The following is an 11819-nucleotide window of genomic DNA, read 5'->3' on the forward strand; positions in this document are numbered from 1 at the left end:
ACGTTTTGTAGACGTTTGGGGATGATCCGGACACAACGGTGATGACTCCCCGGGTCGGGTCCGGGGAAGTTTCGGACGCGCACGTGAGGAGGGCCGCGGGCTGACGAGAGAGGTTAGGTTGGGCCTGGCGGTAAGTAGTGGGCTGTGTAGACTGTCTTGAGCTGAGAAAAGAGAAGAGAAAGAGAGAGAGACCCGGCGACTGTTTCCGGAGATCGAAAACTTCCGACGTTAGACCGGCTATAATGCCACTATAGTTTAACGGTTGGGCTATCAAACGAACTCCGAATGCGATGAAACTTGGCGGGAAACCTACTAACAACATAACAACACCGCATGCCAACTTTCAACCCATTGCGAGAACATTTTCCGGCCACTTATAAAATAATATTTCGGACATGCCGCGGGCGCGTGTGAGTGTGGTTGGGCTCAGAACGGACAACAGACGAAACTGGGGAAACCCGGACGGATGCAAGTTTTGAAAACATGATGATGCAATGCACATGATTACATGACAAGATGCAACACGCAAGCGAATGACAATGCAACAACAGCGAATAACTGGAGGACACCTGTCACATCGGTCTCGGGGCATCACAATTAGCTTCGCTAGTTCCTGTCCCATGGCTTGACATTTGGGTTCGGAAAAGCGCCGCAGTGTTTATTTGACCGATTTGTATCCCTTTAATATGTTGAAGCTGTGTTCGGCTAGCTTGCGTGGAATTCCTGGCATGTAAGAAGGGTGCCAGGAGAATATATCATAGTTTTCGCAAAGAAAATCCCATAGCACGGCGTCGACCGTTGGGTCTAGCTGTGCCCCAATAGATGCTGTCTTCTTGGGGTCTGTTGGATGGACCTGGAATTTGACTATTTCTTCTGCTGGCTTGAAGGAGGTGGATTTGGGGTGTTTGTCTAAGATCACATCATCCCTGTCCACCGTGGAGCGCAGTGCGGTTAATTCTTCGGCCGCGAGGGCTTTAGATAATGCCTCAAGGGGCAGGGATGTGGTTTTGTTTTTGGCGTGGAGTGCTATGTCCGGATCACTGGCGTGGGTGATTATGCCGTTGGGCCCAAGCATCTTAAGCTTCATGTATCTGTAATGAGGTACAGCTTGGAAGCATGTAAATGCCTCTCGCCCCAAGAGGGCATGATATCCGCTGTTGAAAGGGGCCACTTGGAAGGTTATTTCTTCGGACTGATAATTCTCCGGCGTGTCGAATACCAAGTCGAGCGTTGTTTTTCCCGCACACCGCGCCTCCCGACTGGGAATGATTCCTCGGAAGGTCGTGCTGCTTTGCTCGTGCGACTCTTGTCTATTTCCATTTTGTGGAGTGTATTTTCATAGATGAGGTTTAGTCCTCTGCCGCCGTCCATGAGAACCTTGGGGAGCCGAAAGCCGTCCACGATTGGACTGAGGACCAAGGCGGCGGGTGCTCAGACTATCCTGTATTTTGGTTCGTCAATGGCATTAAAAGTTATAGCCGTGTCGTTCCATGGATTTAGTGCTGCTATTTAACAGACTTCGGCGAGTCCTCGGAGTGCCCGTTTGCGCCTATTGTTTGAGGCGAATGTCTCGAAGACCTTCAGTACTTTGGGGTCGTCGTCTTCTGGGGGAGTTGTTCTGGGGTATTCTTGGTGACGATATCCTCGCCGCTCTTGGCCACTTGCTGGAGTATCCAACATGCTCTAAGGTTATGTGTTAGTATGTTATCCGGTGTTGCGGTATTTTGCATGGCCCATCGAGCCATCCTTCCAGAATGGTTCCGCGCCTCGTACTTGACTTATATTTCTTTACTATTGGACCGGGCGTGTTACAAGGGTGCGCCCTTTTCGCCTGAATGAGGGGTTGAGTGGGGACCGATGGTTCCCAACGGGCTGCCTGAGTTTTCGAGGTGCTTTCCATTGCGCTATACTTCTGTATGATAGTTGCCAAATCAGCAAACTGTAGTATGCGACGTTGGTTGATAGCGATGAGTATTCCTTCATCCATGCAATTGTTGCAAAACGATAGGATCGCTTCCTCGTCGCGGCAATCTTTAATCTTGTCTTTGACAAGGAGAATCTGGCCCAGAAGTGGTGGACCGTTTCCTAAGACTGTTGTTGTATGCTCATAAGAGCGCTTATATTTGGGTGGGTGGGTGGTTTTAAATCTGAACCCTGACCCAATTTTCGATCCAGAGTCTGAAAGACTTCCGAACTTAATAGACCGGGCTCCGGGATATCCACTAATTTCTTAGGCCCGTCGTCTGATTCTATGTTTGGAGGGCTGGATGCATCTCCTCGCAGGTGGGTCTCCGGCTCTTCAAAGTTGGAGATCCGGACATAGTCTGTCCTTAGTATGGTGGAAGAGTTGTCGTCTCGCTCCTCGACTACCGCTATCTGGTGGGTGATCGGTGGAGATTTGATTTCTCTCTGATTGGGTTTAAGCCCAATTCGATCGTAGTCTGTAGCAAGACCCAGGGCAGCGATGCGATCTAGGAGCGCGTTTAAAGATGAAAGCTCCGCTGGATCCATATGCTTAGAGTGTTCGGAGTTGATACGAAGGGGATTTTCGATGACCTCGGAGGTCATCGTCGGTTTAACGACCGAACGAGCGGTCATGGTAAAGCCGCCTAGCTGGAGGGTTTGGCCTGGGGCCAGTGCTCCTCCGGCAGTGATATTGTCCTTGAGAACAAGGCGAGCCATCGATCCTGTTGTTGATGTCATAGTGGAACTCTCAATGAAAGCACCAATGTCGGTGTCAAAACCGTCGGATGTCGATTAGGGGGTCCCGAACTGTGCGTCTAAGGTCGATGGTAACATGAGGCAGGGGACACGATGTTTACCCAGGTTCGGGCCCTCTCTATGGAGGTAATACCCTACTTCCTGCTTGATTGATCTTGATGAATATGAGTATTACAAGAGTTGATCTACCATGAGATCGTAATGGCTAAACCCTAAAAGCCTAGCCTGTATGACTATGATAATGAATCTCCCCTCTGGACTAAGTCCTCCGGTTTATATAAACACCGGGAGGATCTAGGGTTATACAAGGTTGGTTACAAAGAAACGAATCTACATATTTGATCTCCAAGCTTGCCTTCCACGCCAAGGAGAGTCTCGTCCGGACACGGGTGCAGTCTTCGGTCTTCGTATCTTCACAGCCCATCAGTCTGGCCCATGGCTAATAGGCCGGACACCCGAGGACCCCTTAGTCCAGGACTCCCTCACTTCCCAAGAGGGTGGGGGGTGCGCCCACCCCCTGGGCGCGCCTCCCTACCTTGTGGACAGCCCAGAGACCCCCCTGACTTGTTCTCGATGCCAAAACCTCTTATATATATTGAACTTCGAGAAAGAAACCTAGATCGGGAGTTCCGCCGCCGCAAGCCTCTGTAGCCATGGAAAACTGATCTAGACCCGTTCTGGCACCCTACCGGAGGGGGGAATCCCTCTCCGGTGGCCATCTTCATCTTCCCGGCACTCTCCATGACGAGGAGGGAGTAGTTCACCCTCAGGGCTGAGGGTATGTACTAGTAGCTATGTGTTTGAGCTCTCTATCTCTCATGTTCTTGATTCAGAACGACCTTGATGTATCGCGAGCTTTGCTATTATAGTTGGATCTTATGATGTTTCTCCCCCTCTACTCTCTTGTGATGAATTGAGTTTTCCCTTTGGAGTTATCTTATCGTATTGAGTCTTTAAGGATTTGAGAACACTTGATGTATGTTTTGCATGTGCTTATCTGTGGTGACAATGGGATATCACATGATCCACTTGATGTATGTTTTGGTGATCAACTTGCGAGTTCCGTGACCTCGTGAACTTATCATAGGGGTTGGCACACGTTTTTGTCTTGACTCTCCAGTAGAGACTTTGGGGCACTCTTTGAAGTTCTTTGTGTTGGTTGAATAGATGAATCTGAGATTGTGTGATGCATACCGTATAATCATACCCACGGATACTTGAGGTGACATTGGAGTATCTATGTGACATTAGGGTTTTGGTTGATTTGTGTCTTAAGGTGTTATTCTAGTACGAACTCTAGGATAGATTGAATAGAAAGAATAGCTTCATGTTATTTTACTAGGGACCCTTGAATAGATTGATCAGAAAGGTGAACTTTGAGGTGGTTTCGTACCCTACAATAATCTCTTCGTTTGTTCTCCGCTATTAGTGACCTTGGGGTGACTCTTTGTTGCTTGTTGAGGGATACTTATATGATCCAATTATGTTATTATTGTTGAGAGAACTTGCAGTAGTGAAAGTATGAACCCTAGGCCTTGTTTCAACGCATTGCAATACCGTTTGTGTTCACTTTTATCATTAGTTACCTTGTTGTTTTTAAATTTTCAGATTACAAAAACCTATATCTACCATCCATATTGCACTTGTATCACCATCTCTTCGCCGAACTAGTGCACCTATACAATTTACCATTGTATTGGGTGTGTTGGGGACACAAGAGACTCTTTGTTATTTGGTTGTAGGGTGCTTGAGAGAGACCATCTTCATCCTACGCCTCCCACAGATTGATAAACCTTAGGTCATCCACTTGAGGGAACTTTGCTATTGTCCTACAAACCTCTACAGTTGGAGGCCCAACAACAGCTACAAGAAGAAGGTTGTGTAGTAGACATCAATGTCCTTCGGCATAACAGTGTACCTGCCTGAATAAAGATCGAACAAAGAAGGTGTAGGGAAAGTAATAATCTCACAAGTCCCCTAGCTAAATACGAAGTTGTAATGAAGACGCCTGTGCTTATCATTGTCAATAAAATGATGTGCCACCATACTAGCATAGTCTAAGTATTTAGTAGGTAGTAGCCTCTCCTCCGCCTCCTCATGTCTAATAGGAATCTGAAAATGTTTAGTGAGGCGGGAGGCATAGATACCACCATAAGTAACACCCTTCGAACGGTTTGTGTGTAACCGCCGAACAACCATAGCGCCCAAAATAAAAGTTCTTTCAGCATATAAATCATGGCGCAAAATAACAAGATCAGGCGCATAGAGCGCTCCACTCTCCCACCGATTAGTCAAACATCTCTCGGTAAATAATGCATAGTAATGTAAGAAGGGAAATTGGAAACTAGTCTGTCTCACGTCTGACACTCCCCTTGTGTCCCCCACGGTAATTTCAATGATGAAATCATCCATGTCTCTAGGACGTGGATCACAGTGACTGCCCTCATTAGGTATTTTGCAAACACTAAAAAAACATATAATGTCATTTCCTTAGGCACATCATAGAGGTTATATTCTATAGTGGGTGGTTCCTTCCTAGGATAAAAGTGAAAGCTTTGCACGAAAGTATTAGTGAGTAGGAGATATTGGTCACACTTATTTTTGAGGAAGGGAATAATGCCAGCATTGTTCACCAAATAATAGAAATCCTCATGAATTCATGCTTCCTTCAAAAATAGGTCGCTCAACCACTCACACCGTCGAACCTCCGCTCCACGCGAAAGATGGTACTTGGGCTTCCTCTTCAGAGTTTCCTTCGACCGGATTGATGAGCCCCTTAACCACCTCTTCATGGTTTCTTTTTCTCTGATTTTTTTTGAAATTTTTAGTAATTGATGACCCACAAGTATAGGGGATCTATCGTAGTCCTTTGGATAAGTAAGAGGGTCGAACCCAACGAGGAGCAGAAGGAAATGATAAGCAATTTTCAACAAGGTATTCTCTGCAAGCACTGAAATAATAGGTAACAGAAAGTTTTGTGATAGGATAATTTGCAACGAGTAACAAGTAACAAAAGTAAATAAAGTGCAGCAAGGTGGCCCAATCCTTTTTGTAGCAAAGCACAAGCCTGGACAAACTCTTATATAGAGAAAAGCGCTCCCGAGGACACATGGGAATTATCGTCAAGCTAGGTTTCATCACGATCATATGATTCACGTTCGGTTCTTTGATAATCTGATATGTGGGTGGACCGGTGCTTGGGTGTTGTCCTTACCTGGACAAGAATCCCACTTATGATTAACCTCTATTGCAAGCATCCGCAAGTATAACAAAAGTATTAAGGTAAACCTAACCATAGCATGAAACATATGGATCCAAATCAGCCCCTTACGAAGCAACGCATAAACTAGGGTTTAAGCTTCTGTCACTCTAGCAACCCATCATCCACTTATTACTTCCCAATGCCTTCCTCTAGGCCCAAATAATGGTGAAGTGTCATGTAGTCGACGTTCGCATAACACCACTAGAGGAGAGACAACATACATCTCATCAAAATATCGAACGAATAGCAAATTCACATGACTACTAATAGCAAGACTTTTCCCATGTCCTCAGGAACAAACGTAATTACTCACAAAGCATATTCATGTTCATAATCAGAGGGGTATTAATATGCATAAAGGATCTTAACATATGATCTTCCACCAAATAAACCAACTAGCATCAACTACAAGGAGTAATTAACACTAGTAGCAACCCACAAGTACCAATCCCGGACTTGGAGACAAGAATTGTTAACAAGAGATGAACTAGGGTTTTGAGAGGAGATGGTGCTGGTGAAGATGTTGATGGAGATTGCCCTCTCCCGATGAGAGGAGCGTTGGTGATGACGATGGCGATGATTTCCCCCTCCCGGAGGGAAGTTTCCCCGGCAGAACAGCTCCGCCTGAGCCCTAGATTGGTTCCGCCAAGGTTCAGCCTCGTGGCGGCGGAGTCTTGTCCGAAAAGATGGCTTATGATTATTTCCTCATAGAAAGACTCCATATAGCTGAAGATGGACATCGGAGGGCCACCAAGGGGCCCACGAGGTACGGGGGTGCGCCTAGGGGTAGGGCGCGCCCCCCACCCTCGTGGGCAGGGTGTGGCCCCCCTGGTGAACTTCTTGCGCTCAGTATTTTTTATATATTCTGAAAATGACTTCCGTGAAGTTTCAGGACTTTTGGAGCTGTACAGAATAGGTCTCTAATATTTGCTCCTTTTCCAGCCCAGAATCCTAGCTGCCGGCATTCTCCCTCTTTATGTAAACCTTGTAAAATAAGAGAGAATATGCATAAGTATTGTGACATAATGTGTAATAACAGCCCATAATGCAATAAATATCGATATAAAAGCATGATGCAAAATGGACGTATCAACTCCACCAAGCTTAGACCTCGCTTGTCCGCAAGCGAAAGCCGAAATCGAAAAATATGTCCACATGTTTAGAGATAGAGGTGTCGATAAAAATAACATACAGACATGAGGGCATCATGATCATTCTTAGAACAACAACTTATATGATTGTTGTCATATGATCTCTTATGCCAAAGTAAGAATTCAATCACAATTTCAAGTATGAATCATAAACTTCATTCAAAACTAACAAACTATAATCTCAGTCATTGGAGCAATTGTAATTTATCATAACATAGGAAAGAGTCAATATATAAGAGCTTTTCAGCAAGTCCACATACTCAACTATCATATAGTCTTTCACAATTGCTAACACTCACGCAATACTTATGGGTATGGAGTTTTAATCGGACACAGAGAAAGATAGGGGCTTATAGTTTTGCCTCCCAACGTTTTACCTCAAGGGTAATGTGAACATTAATAGTTCATGAAAACTCACATCCAGTTAGCCATATATACCTGGATCTTTCCAACATGTTGTGCTTGCCAAAAGATAAAATGTAAAAAGGAAGGGTGAAGATCACCATGACTGTTATGTAAGGTAGGATATAAAAGTAAAAGATAGGCCCTTCGCATAGGGAAGTAGAGGTTGTCATGCGCTTTTATGATTGGATGCACAAAATCTTAATGCAAAAGAATGTCACTTTATATTGCCACTTGTGATATGGACCTTTATTATGCAGTCCGTCGCTTTTATTTCTTCCATATCACACGATCGTATAAAGCTTATTTTTCCCACACTAATAAGTCATACATATTTAGAGAGCAATTTTTATTGCTTGCACCGATGACAACTTACTTGGAGGATCTTACTCAATCCATAGGTAGGTATGGTGAACTCTCATGGAAAAACTGGTTTAAGGGTGTTTGGAAACACAAGTAGTATCTCTACTTAGTGCAAAGAATTTGGCTAGCATGAGGGGGAAAGGCAAGCTCAATCATGTTGGATGATCCAAGACAATATAATTTATCTCACATGCAAGAAAACATAACCCATTACGTTGTCTTCCTTGTCCAACGTCAACTCTTTTAGCATGTCATATTTTAATGAGTGCTCACAATCATAAAATATGTCCAAGATAGTGTATTTATATGTGAAGACCTCTCTTTCGTTATTACTTCTTATTAATTGCAACGATGACCAAAACTATGTTTGTCAACTCTCAACAACTTTTAATCATCATACTCTTTATATGTGAGCTCATTACTCTCCATAAGATCCATATGATCTCTTTTATTTCTTTTTATTCTTTCTCTTTTATTTTATTCACTCAAGATCATGGCAAAATAATCAAGCCCTTGACTCAACACTAATCTTTATTATATATAGACCACAGACTCAATTACATAGAAGGATCATAAAGCAAAACTCACAACTAGATCATACTAAGAACTTTTATTCTACTAGATCAAAATATAATCAAAAGGATCGAACTAAGAAAAGAGGTAAAGATAAAAGTGATGGTGATACGATACCAGGGCACTCCCCCAAGCTTGGCAGTTGCCAAGGGGAGTGCCCATACCCATGTGATTATGTCTCCTTTGTTGGTGAAGAAGTTGATGGTTTTGTTGATGGCGTAGGCTTGTCGTTCTTATTCCAAGGCATAGGCTCACCATCATAGAAGGATGATCGAGTATCTTGAAACCTCAAATCTGCAGCCAAACTCATCCTCTTGATTCTATATTCATACTCACAGTTTTGATTTTGCAAGTCATAGATCTGGGCTTGGAGGTGCTCGATTTTCTCATGAAGCTTGAAGATGGCCTCCCCAATGTCCTTGACGTCCAGCTTGTGGTTGTTGGTGAACTCCGTGATCATAATGTGATTGGAATCGAGTGCACGCTCCACCATCTCCTGACACATGAAAACTTCTTGCTCCAATGCCTCGAGCCTTGCCTCCGTGCTTCCGGTCTTCCTTGGTCCCTCAACATCGCGGATGTCCAACAACCCCTCACGCATCTCAATGGTTTGAGGGTGTTGCAGCACTTCCGCGAGGTAGGGGTTGATGACCTTCTCTAAGAAATGGTTCTTGGGGGCACTTGAAGATGACATGACGACCTGGATTTGTCAGAAAAACAGCTCGAAACAAAGACATGAGATTTTTGCATGATATGGTGGTCAAAACCTTCGGGAGGTTATATAATGAATTTTTACCGACCAAAATACGTGACGTGTAAGAAAACGGAGTCCGGAGAGCACACGAGGTGCCCACGAGGTAGGGGGCGCGCCCAGGGGGTAGGGCGCGCCCTCCACCCTCATGGAGCCCTCGTGTCCTTCCCGGACTGCTTCTTATTTTTCTATTTTTCTAAATATTCCAAAACGGAAGAAATTTGCCATTAGAACTGTTTTGGAGTCGATTTACTTACCGTACCACATACCTATTCCTTTTCGAAGTCTGAAACCTTCCGGAAAGTGTCCCTTATGTATTCCTCCGGGGTTACGGTTTCAATAACATTGGTTTCAACATTTATAGGATTACCTGAGATATAATGTTTAATTCTTTGACCGTTCACCACCTTCAGGTTTGTGCCCTCGAAGTTGTTGATTTTTATGGCACCGGAACGATAGACCTCCTCGATAACGTAAGGACCTTCCCATTTAGAGAGAATTTTTCCTGCAAAAAATCTTAAACGAGAGTTGTATAGCAATACATAATCACCTACATTAAACTCACGCTTTTGTATCCTTTTGTCATGCCATCTTTTAACTTTTTAAATAATTTGGCATTCTCATAGGCTTGGGTTCTCCATTCATCGAGTGAGATAATGTCAAATAACCTCTTCTCACCGGCAAGTTTGAAACCATAGTTGAGCTCTTTAGTAGCCCAATATGCCTTATGTTCTAGTTCTAGAGGTAAGTGACATGCTTTTCCATAAACCATTTTATACGGAGACATACCCATAGGATTTTTATATGCAGTTCTATAGGCCCATAATGCATCATCAAGTTTCTTGGACCAATTCTTTCTAGATCTATTAAAAGTCTTTTGCAAAATTAATTTGAGTTTTCTATTACTCAATTCTACTTGACCACTAGACTGTGGGTGATAAGGAGATGCAATTCTATGATTAATATCGTACTTAGCCAGCATTTTACGGAAAGCACCATGAATAAAATGTGAACCACCATCAGTCATTAAGTATCTAGGGACTCCAAACCTTGGAAAAATAACTTCTTTAAGCATCTTAATAGAGGTGTTATGATCAGCACTACTAGTTGGAATAGCTTCTACCCACTTAGTAACGTAATCAACAGCAACTAAAATATGTGTATTTCCATTAGAAGCAGGAAAAGGTCCCATATAATCAAAGCCCCAAACATCAAATGGTTCAATAACATGTGAATAATTCATAGGAATTTCTTGACGTCTACTAATATTACCAATTCTTTGACATTTATCACAGGAAAAGACAAACTTACGGGCATCCTCGAAGAGAGTAGGCCAATAAAAACCGGATTGCAATACCTTATGCGCAGTTCTATCTCCAGCGTGATGTCCTCCATAAGCCTCGGAATGACACTTGCATAGGATCTGTTCCTGTTCGTGCTTAGGTACACAACGTCTAATAACACCATCTACTCCTTCTTTATAAAGATGTGTGTCATCCCAAAAGTAATGCCTCAAATCATAGAAAAACTTTTTCTTTTGTTGGTATGTGAAACTAGGTGGTATAAATTTAGCAACAATATAATTAGCATAATCAGCATACCATGGAGTAGTACGAGAAGCATTCATGACATTTAATTGTTCATCAGGAAAGCTATCATCAATAGGTAGTGGGTCATCAAGCACATTTTCTAACCTAGACAAGTTGTCTGCAACGGGGTTGTCAGCTCCCTTTCTATCAACAATATGCAAATCAAATTCTTGTAGAAGGAGAACCCATCTAATAAGTCTAGGTTTAGCATCTTTCTTTTCCATAAGGTATTTAATAGCAGCATGATCCGTGTGAATAGTTGCTTTAGAATCAACAATATATGGTCTAAACTTATCACAAGCAAATACAACTGCTAAGAATTCCTTTTCAATAGTAGCATAATTTCTCTAAGAATTTTCTAGAGTCTTAGTAGCATATTGAATAACATTTAATTTCTTATCAACTCTTTGCCCTAGAACAACATAATCACTAGCATCACACATAATTTCAAAGGGTAAATTCCAATCAGGTGGCTGAACAATCGGTGCAAAGATCAATGCTTTCTTAAGTATTTCAAATGCTTCCACACAATCATCATCAAAGACAAATGTTATATCTTTTTGTAATAAATTAGTCAGAGGCCGAGAAATTTTTGAGAAGTCCTTAATGAACCTCCTATAAAAACCGGCATAACCAAGGAAACTTCTTATACCTTTGATGTCCTTGGGACATGGAATCCTTTCAATATCATCAACCTTGGCTTTATCAACCTCAATACCTCTTTCAGAAACTTTATGCCCCAAGACAATACCTTCATTAACCATAAAGTGGAACTTTTCCCAATTCAAGACAAGATTAGTTTCTTCACATCTCTGCAAAACTCGGTCAAGGTTGCTTAAGCAATCATCAAAAGAGGATCCATAGAAGGAAAAATCATCCATGAAAACCTCACAAATCTTTTCACAAAAGTCAGAGAATATAGCCATCATGCATCTTTGAAAGGTAGCTGGTGCATTACATAAACCAAAAGGCATACGTCTATAAGCAAAAGTACCAAAAGGGCAAGT

This window comes from Triticum urartu, chromosome 1 (genome assembly GCF_003073215.2).
Source record: "Triticum urartu cultivar G1812 chromosome 1, Tu2.1, whole genome shotgun sequence".
Lineage (NCBI taxonomy): Eukaryota > Viridiplantae > Streptophyta > Magnoliopsida > Poales > Poaceae > Triticum > Triticum urartu.